The 13,220-nt window shown below is 48.8% G+C and overlaps 1 protein-coding gene across 2 annotated transcripts in view; it reads right to left on the bottom strand.

The window, feature by feature from the left end:
* Window positions 1-13,220, bottom strand: part of CCDC38 (coiled-coil domain containing 38) — a 2,097,275-nt gene that overhangs the window by 705,667 nt on the left and 1,378,388 nt on the right. The window lies entirely within an intron of this gene.

Below are 13,220 nucleotides of genomic sequence, written 5' to 3'. Positions count from 1 at the left end.
AGCGCCCAGACCACGCACCCAACCACCGAACCAACGCCCCCTTCCACCATCCTCCGCGCCTGGACCCCCGTCAACACCGAAGACACCACCCACATGATGAACACTATCCACTCCGGCTCCCCAGTCAACCCCTGCCCACACCACATCTTTAACAAGGCCGACTCCATCATCGCACCCCATCTCCGGAACATCATTAACAACTCCTTCGCGTCCTCCACCTTTCAAGAGACCCGGAAACACGCAGAGATCAGCGCCCTCCTGAAGAAACCCACTGCAGACCCCACGGACCTCAAGAACTTCCGCCCCATCTCGCACCTCCCCTTCCCCGCAAAAGTCATCGAGAAGACCGTCAACATACAGCTGACCACTTTCCTCGAAATGAACGGCTCCCTCGACTCGTCGCAGTCCGGTTTCCGAGCGAACCACAGCACCGAAACCACCCTCATCGCAACAATCGATGGCATCAGGACCATGCTTGACAACGGGGAAACTGCCACCCTCATCCTCCTCGACCTATCGGCCGCATTCGATACAGTCTGCCACCGTACCCTAAAGACCCGCCTCCACCACGCCGGGATCCAAGAAAAGGCCCTGGACTGGATCACCTCCTTCCTCTCCGACAGAACTCAAAGAGTCAGTCTCCCGCCCTTCCGCGCCGCGGCCACCAAGATCATCTGCGGCGTACCCCAAGGCTCCTCGCTCAGCCCTACCCTCTTCAATGTCTACATGAGCCCCCTCGCGGCCATCGCACACAAACACGGCCTCAACATCATCTCCTACGCAGACGACACCCAGCTGATCCTCTCCCTCACCAACGACCCCGCCACCGCCAAAGCTAGCCTCCAGGAAGAAATGAAGGACGTCGGGGAATGGATGAAGCTGAGCCGTCTGAAACTGAACAAGACGGAGGTCCTCATCCTCGGACCATCCCCCTCCGCCTGGGACGACTCCTGGTGGCCCCTGGCTCTGGGCACCGCCCCCAGGCCCACAGACCACGCACACAACCTGGGAGTCATCCATGACTCCTCCCTCACGATGATCAAGCAAGTCAACGCCGTTACTTCTTCCTGCTTCAACACCCTTCGCATGCTCCGTAAGATCTTCCGCTGGATCCCCACCAGAACCAGGAAGGCTGTCAACCAGGCCCTGGTTATCAGCCGACTGGACTACGGGAACGCCCTCTACGCTGGAACCACAGTCAAACTACAGAAAAGACTTCAGCGCATACAGATCGCATCGGTACGACTCATCCTGGACATCCCCCTACACAGCCACATCTCCTCCCACCTGAGAGACCTGCACTGGCTCCCCGTAAACAAGAGGATCACGTTCAGGCTCCTTACCCACGCACACAAAGCTCTCCATGACATGGGCCCCAAAAACCTCAACAACCGCCTCAAGTTCTACACACCTACCCGCCAGCTCCGCACTGCCAGTCTCGCCCTCGCCACCGTCCCACGAATCCGCAGAACCACCACCGGAGGAAAATCCTTCTCCTACCTGGCTGCCAAGACGTGGAACTCCCTCCCCACCCACGTCTGACCCAGGACCATCTCTCCTTCAGGAAGCAACTCAAGACCTGGCTAATCAAGCAGTAGCAGAACCCCCTCCCCCCCAGCGCCTTGAGACCCTCACGGGTGAGTAGCGCGCTCTACAAATGTTCTTGATTGATTGATTGCAAAGTTCTCAGCCCAGATAAATTCAGCATTCCGCCACCCCATTAACATGCAGGCATAGCTCGGCGCAAAGCAACTGCCCATGACAGTCCCGGACAGTTGCCCTGTACCACTGCTTGCCATGTAAGAAGTAATTGTTTTCCAGACTACTGGAGCATCTCGAGCAACATGTTGGTGTGGTCATAGGTCTATCCCTAAAGAAGTGCCTGCACATGGTGATGCCAAGGTCATGGTGGATACAAGGGTACAATGATACCCCATCCACTGTAGCCATGATGTAGCTTGATTGCCATGGTATGTCCATGACCTTGGATATAAAACCCATGCTGCCACAACAGTACGAGGGCAGGTTGCACACATAGGGGAATAAAAGTGATCTAAAAAAATTAGAGCAGGCTGTCATTGGCCAAGATGATAGGGCTACCTGGTGGGTTGGTGCTGTGTTTGTGGGCATTTGGTAACATATAAAAGCATGCAGAAATAGGTGTTTTTTACAGTTAAAAACAGTAGTTCATCGTTACTCAAAAGCCCAAGAGTATGCCATTTGGAAAGCATTATTATTATTATTATTAAATGGGTTTTATTAAGCGCATGCAACCCGGAGGCCTCGTAGCGCTGAAATGACTGGGGGGCAGATAGAGGCGATGTTTATTATTTGAAAAGGAGGGTTTTCAATTCCTTCCGGAATTTTAGGAGATTAGGTTCCCCGCGCAGGGAGATTGGCAGAGAATTCCATGCCTTAGCTGCATTCCAGGAGAAGGAGCGACCTCCCCATCTGGCACGTTTGACTTTGGTTTCTGCGGCCAGAAAGGCTGTGCTGGAGCGCAGCGCCCTGCGGGGAAGATATGGAGTGGCCAGCGAGCAGATCATTGCTGGCGCTTCCTTCCACATTGCCCTATGCATAAAGCACATTGATTTGAACATTGTCCTGGCTTTGATGGGTAGCCAGTGGAGTTTTTTTAGGGCAGCTGTCCCTGAGTCCCGCCTATTTAGGCCCAGCAGGAGGCGGGCTGCTGCATTTTGCGTAACCTGGAGCTTCTTTGTAGTGGTGGCTGGGGCCCCTAGGTACAGTGCGTTCCCGTAGTCTAGACGGGACAGGATGATAGCTTGCACCATGATCCTGCGGGCTTGTGGGGGGAGAAGTGGAAGTACCTTCCTAAGCATACGCATCAAGCCAAAACATGTGGCAGATACGATTGTTGCTTGGTAGGTAAAAGCATTTTGTGAAAACAATCAATAGTGGAGATATATTGGCCAAAAGTGGCTTTGGTGTAGCTGCCAGAGAAGTATACCTGTCTCTTGGCCTCGGCCATGTATTTCTTCACCTCCCGTAGCACCACATTCCCCCCTTTGTCAGAAGGCTTAATGACATAGGTGGTGGCTATATATACACACAGCAAACACAAGGAGATGATAGACGGTGCGGGGTGGGCAGTTCCCATAAGGCACAGGGTCAAGACTGATTTGCAATTAGCTGGGTCTGAACTGAGGTGGCGAAGTGAGCCAAAGAAGGATGATGGATTCAACCCAAGTCTTTGATTGGGGATGAGTGTCTGAAAAGTTTCAGGGCTCCGTCCATTATCTCCATGTGTTTGCTTTGTTTGCCCTAAGTTGGCAGGGTATGCCCAGACGTGGGTCCCTTGCTCACTTTGCCAATGAATTCAAGCTAGCATGGCTGATGCAGGGTGTTACTCAGAAACCGGTCCCAGGATGCCTGTTTCCAGTTCAGGGAAGACCTGGCTTGGCAGTTCGGGCCGGACTTTTCCAATAAACCACAGGGTCAAAACTGATTTGCAATTAGCTGGATCTGAACTGAGGTGGCGAATTGAGCTAAAGAACGATGATGGATTCAAGCCAGATCTGTGACTGGGGGTGAGTGTCTGAAAAGTTCCAGCTCTCCGTCCATTATCTCCTTGTGTTTGCTTTGCTCACCTTAAGTTGGCAGGGTTTGCCCAGACGTGGGTCCCTTGCTCATTTTGCCACTGGATTCAAGCTAGCATGGCTGATGCAGGGTGTTGCCAAGAAACCAGTCCCAGGATGCCTGTTTACGGTTCAGGGAATACCTGGCTTGGCAGTTCGGGCTGGACTGTTCCCATGAGCCACAGGGTCAAGACTAATTTGCATATAGCTCGGTCTGAACTGAGGTGGCGAAGTAAGCTAAAGAAGGAAGATGGATTCAAATCAGATCTGTACGTGGGGATGAGTGTCTGAAAAGTTTTAGCGCTTCATTCATTATCTCCTTGTGTTTGCATTGTTCGCCCTAAGTTGGCAGGGTATGCCAAGACGTGGTTACCTTGCTCACTTTGCCACTGGATTCAAGCTAGCCTGGCTGATGAAGGGTGTTACCCAGAAACCGCTCCCAGGATGCCTGTTTCCAGTTCAGGAAAGACGTGGTTTGGCAGTTCGGGCAGGACTGTTCCCATGAGGCACAGGGTCGAGACTGATTTGCATATAGCTGGGTTTGAACTGAGGTGGAAAAGTGAGCTAAAGAATGATGATGGATTCAACCCAGATCTGTGACAGGGGGTGAATGTCTGAAAATATTCAGCCCTCCTTCCATAATCTCCTTGTGTTTGCTTTGTTCGCCCTAAGTTGACAGGGTATGCCTAGACATGGGTCCCTTGCTCACTTTACCACTGGATTCAAGCTAGCCTGCTTATAAAGGGTGTTAACCAGAAACCGGTCCCAGGCTGCCTGTTTCCGGTTCGGAGAAGACCTGGCTTGGCAGTTCAGGCTGGACTGTTTCCATGAGTAACAGGGTCAAGACGGATTTGCATATAGCTGGTTCTGCACTCAGGTGGCGAAGTGAGCTAAAGCACGATGATGTATTCAAACCAGATCTGTGACAGGGAGTGAATGTCTGAAAATTTTCAGCGCTCCGTCCATAATATCCTTGTGTTTGCTTTGTTCCACCTAAGTTGGCAGGGTATGCCCAGACGTGGGTCCCTTGCTCACTTTGCCACTGGATTCAACATAGCCCGGCTGATGAAGGATGTTACCATGAAACCGGTCCCAGGATGCCTGTTTCCGGTTCAGGGAAGACCTGGCTTGGCAGTTTGGGCTGGACTGTTCCCATGAGCCACAGGGTCAAGACTGATTTGCATATAGCAGGGGCTGAGCTGAGGTGGCGAAGTGAGCTAAAGAAAGATGATGGATTCAACCCAGATCTGTGACTGGGAATGAGTGTCTCAAAAGTTTCAGCGGTCCGTCCATTATTTACTTGTGTTTGCTTTGTTTGCCCTTAGTTGGCAGGGTATGCCCAGACGTGGGTCCCTTGCTCACTTTGCCACTGTATTCAAGCTAGCATGGCTGATGCAGGGTTTTACCAAGAAACCGGTCCCAAGATGCCTGTTTCCGGTTCAAGGAAGACGTGGCTTGGCAGTTCGGGCTGGACTGTACCCATGAGGCACAGGGTCAAGACTGATTTGCATTTAGCTGGGTATGAACTGAGGTGGCGAAGTGAGCTAAAGAACGATGATGGATTCAACCAAGATCTGTGACTGGGGAAGAGTGTCTGAAAAGTTTCAGCACTCCGTCCATCTTCTCATTGTGTTTGCTTTGTTCGCCCTAAGTTGGCAGGGTATGCCCAGACGTGGGTCCCTTGCTCACTTTTACACTGGAGTCAAGTTAGCCTGGCTGATGAAGGGTGTTACCCAGAAACCGGACCCAGGATACCTGTTTCCGGTTCAGGGAATACCTGTCTTGGCAGTTCAAGCTGGCCTGTTCCCATGAGCCACAGGGTCAAGACTGATTTGCATATAGCTGGGTCTGAACTGAGGTGGCGAACTGAGCTAAAGAACGATGATGGATTCAACCAAGATCTGTGACGGGGTTGAGTGTCTGAAAAGTTTCGGCACTCTGTCCATTATCTCCTTGTGCTTGCTTTGTTCGCCCTAAGTTGGCAGGGTATGCCCAGACGTGGGTCCCTTGCTCACTTTGCCACTGGATTAAAGCTAGCCTTGCTGATGAAGGGTGTTACAAAGAAACCGGTCCCAGGATGCCTGTTTCTGGTTCAAGGAAGACCTGGCTTGGCAGTTCAGGCTGGACTGTTCCCCTGAGCCACAGGGTCAAGACTGATTTGCATATAGCTGGGTCTGAACTGACATGGCGAAGTGAGTTAAAGAAGGATGATGGATTCAACCCAGATCTGTGACTGAGGATGAGTCTCTGAAAAGACTTATCGCTTCATCCATTATCTCCTTGTGTTTGCATTGTTCGCCCTAAGTTGGCAGGGTATGCCCAGACGTGGTTACCTTGCTCACTTTGCCACTGGATTCAAGCTAGCCTGGCTGATGAAGGGTGTTACCCAGAAACCGCTCCCAGGATGCCTGTTTCCAGTTCAGGAAAGACGTGGTTTGGCAGTTCGGGCTGGACTTTTCCCATGAGGTACAGGGTTGAGACTGATTTGCATATAGCTGGGTTTGTACTGAGGTGGCAAAGTGAGCTAAAAAATGATGATGGATTCAACTCAGATCTGTGACAGGGGATGAATGTCTGAAAATATTCAGCCCTCTGTCCATAATCTCCTTGTGTTTGCTTTCTTCGCCCTAAGTTGGCAGGGTATGCCCAAAGGTGGGTCCCTTGCTCACTTTACCACTGGATTCAAGCTAGCCTGGCTTATAAAGGGTGTTAACCAGAAACCCGTCCCAGGCTGCCTGTTTCCGGTTCGCAGAAGACCTGGCTTGGCAGTTCGGGCTCGAGTGTTCCCATGAGTAACAGGGTCAAGACTGATTTGCATATAGCTGGGTCTGCACTCAGGTGGCGAAGTGAGCTAAAGCATGATGATGTATTCAAACCAGATCTGTGACAGGGAGTGAATGACTGAACATTTTCAGTGCTCCATCCATAATATACTTATGTTTGCTTTGTTCGCCCTAAGTTGGCAGGGTATGCCCAGACGTGGGTCCCTTGCTCACTTTGCCACTGGATTCAACATAGCCCGGCTGATGAAGGATGTTACCAAGAAACCGGTCCCAGGATGCCTGTTTCCGGTTCAGGGAAGACCTGGCTTGGCAGTTTGGGATGGACTGTTCCCATGAGCCACAGGGTCAAGACTGATTTGCATATAGATGGGGCTGAACTGAGGTATTGAAGTGAGCTAAAGAAAGTTGATCGATTCAACCCAGATCTGTGACTGGGGATGAGTGTCTGAAAAGTTTCAGCGGTCCGTCCATTATCTCCTTGTGTTTGCTTTGTTTGCCCTTAGTTGGCAGGGTATGCCCAGACGTGGGTCCCTTGCTCACTTTGCCACTGTATTCAAGCTAGCATTGCTGATGCAGGGTTTTACCAAGAAACCGGTCCCAAGTTGCCTTTTTCCGGTTCAAGGAAGACGTGGCTTGGCAGTTCGGGCTGGACTGTTCCCCTGAGCCACAGGGTCAATACTGATTTGCATATAGCTGGGTCTGAACTGAGGTGGCGAAGTGAGCTAAAGAACGATGATGAATTCAACCCAGATCTGTGACTGGGGCTGATTGTCTGTAAAGTTTTATCGCTCCATCCATTGTCTCCTTGTGTTTGTCCTAAGTTGGCAGGGTATGCCCAGACGTGGTTCCCTTGCTCACTTTGCCACTGGATTCAAGCTAGCCTGGCTGATGAAGGGTGTTACCCAGAAAACGCTCACAGGATGCCTGTTTCCAGTTCAGGAAAGACCTGGTTAGGCATTTTAGGCAGGACTGTTCCCATGAGGCACATGGTCAAGACTGATTTGCATATAGCTGGGTTGGAACTGGGGTGGCGAAGTGAGCTAAAGAACGATGATGGATTCAACCGAAATCTGTGACTGGTGCAGAGTGTCTGAAAAGTTTCAGCACTCCGTCCATCATCTCATTGTGTTTGCTTTGTTCGCACTAAGTTGGCAGGGTATGCCCAGACGTGGGTCCCTGGCTCACTTTGCCCCTGGATTCAAGCTAGCCTGGCTGATGAAGGGTGTTTATCAGTAACCGGTCCCAGGCTGCATGTTTCCGGTACGGGGAAAACCTGGCTTGGCAGTTCGGGCTGGACTGTCCCATGAGCCACAGGGTCAATACTGATTTGCATATAGCTGGGTCTGAACTGAGGTGGCGAACTGAGCTAAAGAACGATGATGGATTCAACCAAGATCTGTGACGGGGTTGAGTGTCTGAAAAGTTTCAGCACTCTGTCCATTATCTCCTTGTGCTTGCTTTGTTCGCCCTAAGTTGGCAGGGTATGCCCAGACGTGGGTCCCTTGCTCACTTTGCCACTGGATTAAAGCTAGCCTTGCTGATGAAGGGTGTTACAAAGAAACCGGTCCCAGGATGCCTGTTTCTGGTTCAAGGAAGACCTGGCTTGGCAGTTCAGGCTGGACTGTTCCCCTGAGCCACAGGGTCAAGACTGATTTGCTTATAGCTGGGTCTGAACTGACGTGGCGAAGTGAGTTAAAGAAGGATGATGGATTCAACCCAGATCTGTGACTGAGGATGAGTCTCTGAAAAGACTTATCGCTTCATCCATTATCTCCTTGTGTTTGCATTGTTCGCCCTAAGTTGGCAGGGTATGCCCAGACGTGGTTACCTTGCTCACTTTGCCACTGGATTCAAGCTAGCCTGGCTGATGAAGGGTGTTACCCAGAAACCGCTCCCAGGATGCCTGTTTCCAGTTCAGGAAAGACGTGGTTTGGCAGTTCGGGCTGGACTTTTCCCATGAGGTACAGGGTTGAGACTGATTTGCATATAGCTGGGTTTGTACTGAGGTGGCAAAGTGAGCTAAAAAATGATGATGGATTCAACTCAGATCTGTGACAGGGGGTGAATGTCTGAAAATATTCAGCCCTCTGTCCATAATCTCCTTGTGTTTGCTTTCTTCGCCCTAAGTTGGCAGGGTATGCCCAAAGGTCGGTCCCTTGCTCACTTTACCACTGGATTCAAGCTAGCCTGGCTTATAAAGGGTGTTAACCAGAAACCCGTCCCAGGCTGCCTGTTTCCGGTTCGCAGAAGACCTGGCTTGGCAGTTCGGGCTCGAGTGTTCCCATGAGTAACAGGGTCAAGACTGATTTGCATATAGCTGGGTCTGCACTCAGGTGGCGAAGTGAGCTAAAGCATGATGATGTATTCAAACCAGATCTGTGACAGGGAGTGAATGACTGAAAATTTTCAGTGCTCCATCCATAATATACTTATGTTTGCTTTGTTTGCCCTAAGTTGGCAGGGTATGCCCAGACGTGGGTCCCTTGCTCACTTTGCCACTGGATTCAACATAGCCCGGCTGATGAAGGATGTTACCAAGAAACCGGTCCCAGGATGCCTATTTCCGGTTCAGGGAAGACCTGGCTTGGCAGTTTGGGATGGACTGTTCCCATGAGCCACAGGGTCAAGACTGATTTGCATATAGATGGGGCTGAACTGAGGTATTGAAGTGAGCTAAAGAAAGTTGATCGATTCAACCCAGATCTGTGACTGGGGATGAGTGTCTGAAAAGTTTCAGCGGTCCGTCCATTATCTCCTTGTGTTTGCTTTGTTTGCCCTTAGTTGGCAGGGTATGCCCAGACGTGGGTCCCTTGCTCACGTTGCCACTGTATTCAAGCTAGCATTGCTGATGCAGGGTTTTACCAAGAAACCGGTCCCAAGTTGCCTTTTTCCGGTTCAAGGAAGACGTGGCTTGGCAGTTCGGGCTGGACTGTTCCCCTGAGCCACAGGGTCAATACTGATTTGCATATAGCTGGGTCTGAACTGAGGTGGCGAAGTGAGCTAAAGAACGATGATGAATTCAACCCAGATCTGTGACTGGGGCTGATTGTCTGTAAAGTTTTATCGCTCCATCCATTGTCTCCTTGTGTTTGTCCTAAGTTGGCAGGGTATGCCCAGACGTGGTTCCCTTGCTCACTTTGCCACTGGATTCAAGCTAGCCTGGCTGATGAAGGGTGTTACCCAGAAAACGCTCACAGGATGCCTGTTTCCAGTTCAGGAAAGACCTGGTTAGGCATTTTAGGCAGGACTGTTCCCATGAGGCACATGGTCAAGACTGATTTGCATATAGCTGGGTTGGAACTGGGGTGGCGAAGTGAGCTAAAGAACGATGATGGATTCAACCGAGATCTGTGACTGGTGCAGAGTGTCTGAAAAGTTTCAGCACTCCGTCCATCATCTCATTGTGTTTGCTTTGTTCGCACTAAGTTGGCAGGGTATGCCCAGACGTGGGTCCCTTGCTCACTTTGCCCCTGGATTCAAGCTAGCCTGGCTGATGAAGGGTGTTTATCAGTAACCGGTCCCAGGCTGCATGTTTCCGGTACGGGGAAAACCTGGCTTGGCAGTTCGGGCTGGACTGTCCCATGAGCCACAGGGTCAATACTGATTTGCATATAGCTGGGTCTGAACTGAGGTGGCGAATTGAGCTAAAGAACGATGATGGATTCAACCCAGATCTGTGACTGGGGGTGAGTGTCTGAAAAGTTTCAGCGCTCCATCCATTATCACCTTGTGTTTGCTTTCGTCGCCCTAAGTTGGCAGGGTATGCCCAGAAGTGGGTCCCTTGCTCACCTTGCCACTGGATTCAAGCTAGCCTGACTGAAGAGGGCTGTTACCCCGAAACCAGTCTCAGGATGTTTGTTTCCCGTTCAGGGAAGACCTGGCTTGGCAGTTCAGGCTGAACTGTTCCCATGAGGCAAAGGGTCAAGACTGATTTGCAAATAGCTGGGTCTGAACTGAGGTGGTGAAGGGAGCTAAAGAAGGATGATGGATTCAACAAAGATCTGTGACTGGGGATGAGTGTCTGAAAAGATTTAGCTCTCCATCCATTATCTCCTTGTGTTTGCTTTGTTCACCCTAAGTTGGCAGTGTATGCCCAGATGTGAGCCCCTTGCTTACTTTGCCACTGGATTCAAGCTAGCCTGGCTGAAGAGGGCTGTTACCCCGAAACCAGTCTCAGGATGTTTGTTTCTCGTTCAGGGAAGACCTGGCTTGGCAGTTCGGACTGAACTGTTCCCATGAGGCAAAGGGTCAAGACTGATTTGCAAATAGCTGGGTCTGAACTGAGGTGGCAAAGTGAGCTAAAGAAGGATGATGGATTCAACTCAGATCTGTGACTGGGGGTGAATGTCTGAAAAGTTTTAGCACTCCGTCCATCATCTCGTTATGTTTGCTATATATACACTCACACATACATTTTATTTATTTATTATTTATTGAGTTTTGTATAGAACAAACCTGAGTTAGCACATCAACAATTAGCAGATTTACATATGAAGTAAATAAAAATACATGGTAACATTATATAGAAGAAGTATACAATAGACAGCAGGATTTGTGGACGATATAGTTGTGAGGTAGTTAAGGTAACGTGTTTCGAGAGTAGAGGCACAATTTTCCCCTAAGATAGTGGTACTCAGATTTGTTTGGAGGGTGTGGGGTGGGAGCATGATGCCAGTCAGATGGTTTAATGGGAGGATTTAGACATTTATTGAGAGGAAGAAGTTAAGTTTCTTCCTGAAGTGGGGGAATGATTGATTGTCACGTAAGTCCTGAGGTAGCGAGTACCAAATTCTGGGAAAGTTCCCGTAGAAGGAGCGGGTGCAATATCTTCCTTTCCTAAATTTGAGCGGAATCAGGATTAGACTGTTAGAGCTTCGAAGAGGTCTCTTCTGGGTGGCTTGTGATCGCTTGTTTGCAAGGTGGAATATTTTTTCTGAGTAGAGAGCTTTGTGGGTTATGCAGGTTATGCAAGTTGAGTTTCTTGAGAGTGGGAGTGATTTGGTCACAGCGACTCTCCGGTGAGAGTAGGCAGGCTGCTGCATGGAGTTTGGCTTTCCAAAGGGACTACATGTGTTTTTGGGGAGCCCATGAGGGTTGCATTGCTGTAGTCCAGCTTGGAGAGGCCTAAGGATTGCACCACAGTGTTAACATCCCCGATGAGGATGAAGGCTTTGATTTTTTTTATGTGTGTTTCAACGTGTAGAAGGCACTTTTAGCTGAGACATTAATGTGCTCTTTTATGTTCAGGTTTCTGTCAAGTGTGCTCCCCAGAGATTTGACAGAATTAGAGATGGATAATTTGCAGTTTAACACGTTGAGGTTTTCAAGCCAGATATCTACAGGAAAGGACTTTTCTTTCAATTGAATGAAGAGGAGTTCAGTTTTGTTGGGGTTGTGCTTAAAATGGTTGTAGGTCAGCCAGGATTGAACCATGGAGAGAGAGAGAATACATAAATAGTAACTGTGTAATATGATTCAATATTTCAAAAAGGCATTTTTTGGTGACATCATAAACCTTGAGAAGGCAACATAGGAGCACATTACCCATTATGTTTTTTTTTTAAGTTACAAGCGATTTTTTGGGGAAACTACCATGCAAAGGTTGTTCACACTGCAGCTAACAATGGCCTCTGACTGAAATGTGAATATTTCGGTTTTGTTTACCCTACATGAATACATTGTTCAACAATGGACAATGGTGAGGGGTGGTGTACTTATGTGATTCAGTGTCTGTAGAATTCGCTACATGGATTTACCAGATTTGCCACGTAATTAGCACAACTTGCAGATTTCACAAAATATATTGTTTATAGCTTAAATCGAGCATATTTTGCTCTTTGTAGACTGCATTGTTAAGGAATGTCACCAGCTAAGGAATGTACTGAGCATGACAGTGGGAATGACTTATGGTGTGCATTGTACATTGCACATCATAAATGGTGAATTTCCAGACTTTTTCACTTTTATGTTCATTGAACCATAACTGACATTTAACTGTGGATTTTTCAGTGAATTTTACAGGCCTGTTTTATGATGTACCACACTCATCTGCTATGCACTCAACCAGCTGCCTTGTTTAGCTTATATAGCAATCTGCCAAATGTCATACTTTTTGTGAGGACCCTGTTCCCTAGCACAGCGAGAAATACGTTTTAGGAGTCACCAAAAGACCAACAAGATTGGTAATGCGGCTCTAGACTCATGTGATAAGGCACAGAAATAAAGGAACTGACATTCAATTAAATTTAATTCAAACTTGCTTGTATAGTGCATGCCATCACTACGCTGTGGTGGGGCTTGTATGTGGCTCTACTCCATCATTTCCGGGGTGGTATGGAGCCAACTCGGGGCACAAGATGTCTCTAGAGGCACATGGGAACACTACTTCAAAGTTCTGGGGATCCGGCCTGGTCCTTGGGGAATATTTTTAGGTGAGGTATCTGTGGTTAGGGCTATCAATCAGAAACAAGTTGTTGTGAAATCTGCAAATTATGTAGCAAATTACCCCAAATAAACATGTAATATAAAAAATATGTAACGGGTAACATATATTGTGATGCTGTATTGCCATCTTGGGTTTCTAATGATAGTCACAAACCACTTAGCCTTTGGCCTCATGGTTTATGATTTACCATAACCCATCAATGCAATATTGGGCTGCATTACACTTCGTTTCTCTGAGTTCTCCTCTAAACATGTAGGTATAGAGGTAGGGCTAGCCTAACTATATCCTAAATACAACACTATAATCTGCAACTCTAAGATAACTCTCTGGCAGCCATATTCTGTTCACCTCTGTAGAGGCATTCACATTAGTTATGTCTAATTAGGTAGAGTTTAT

Source organism: Lissotriton helveticus, chromosome 1_1, assembly GCF_964261635.1.
Source record: "Lissotriton helveticus chromosome 1_1, aLisHel1.1, whole genome shotgun sequence".
NCBI lineage: Eukaryota > Metazoa > Chordata > Amphibia > Caudata > Salamandridae > Lissotriton > Lissotriton helveticus.
The sequence above is the reverse complement of the archived record's forward strand: the minus strand, read 5'-3'. Positions and strand labels throughout refer to the sequence as shown.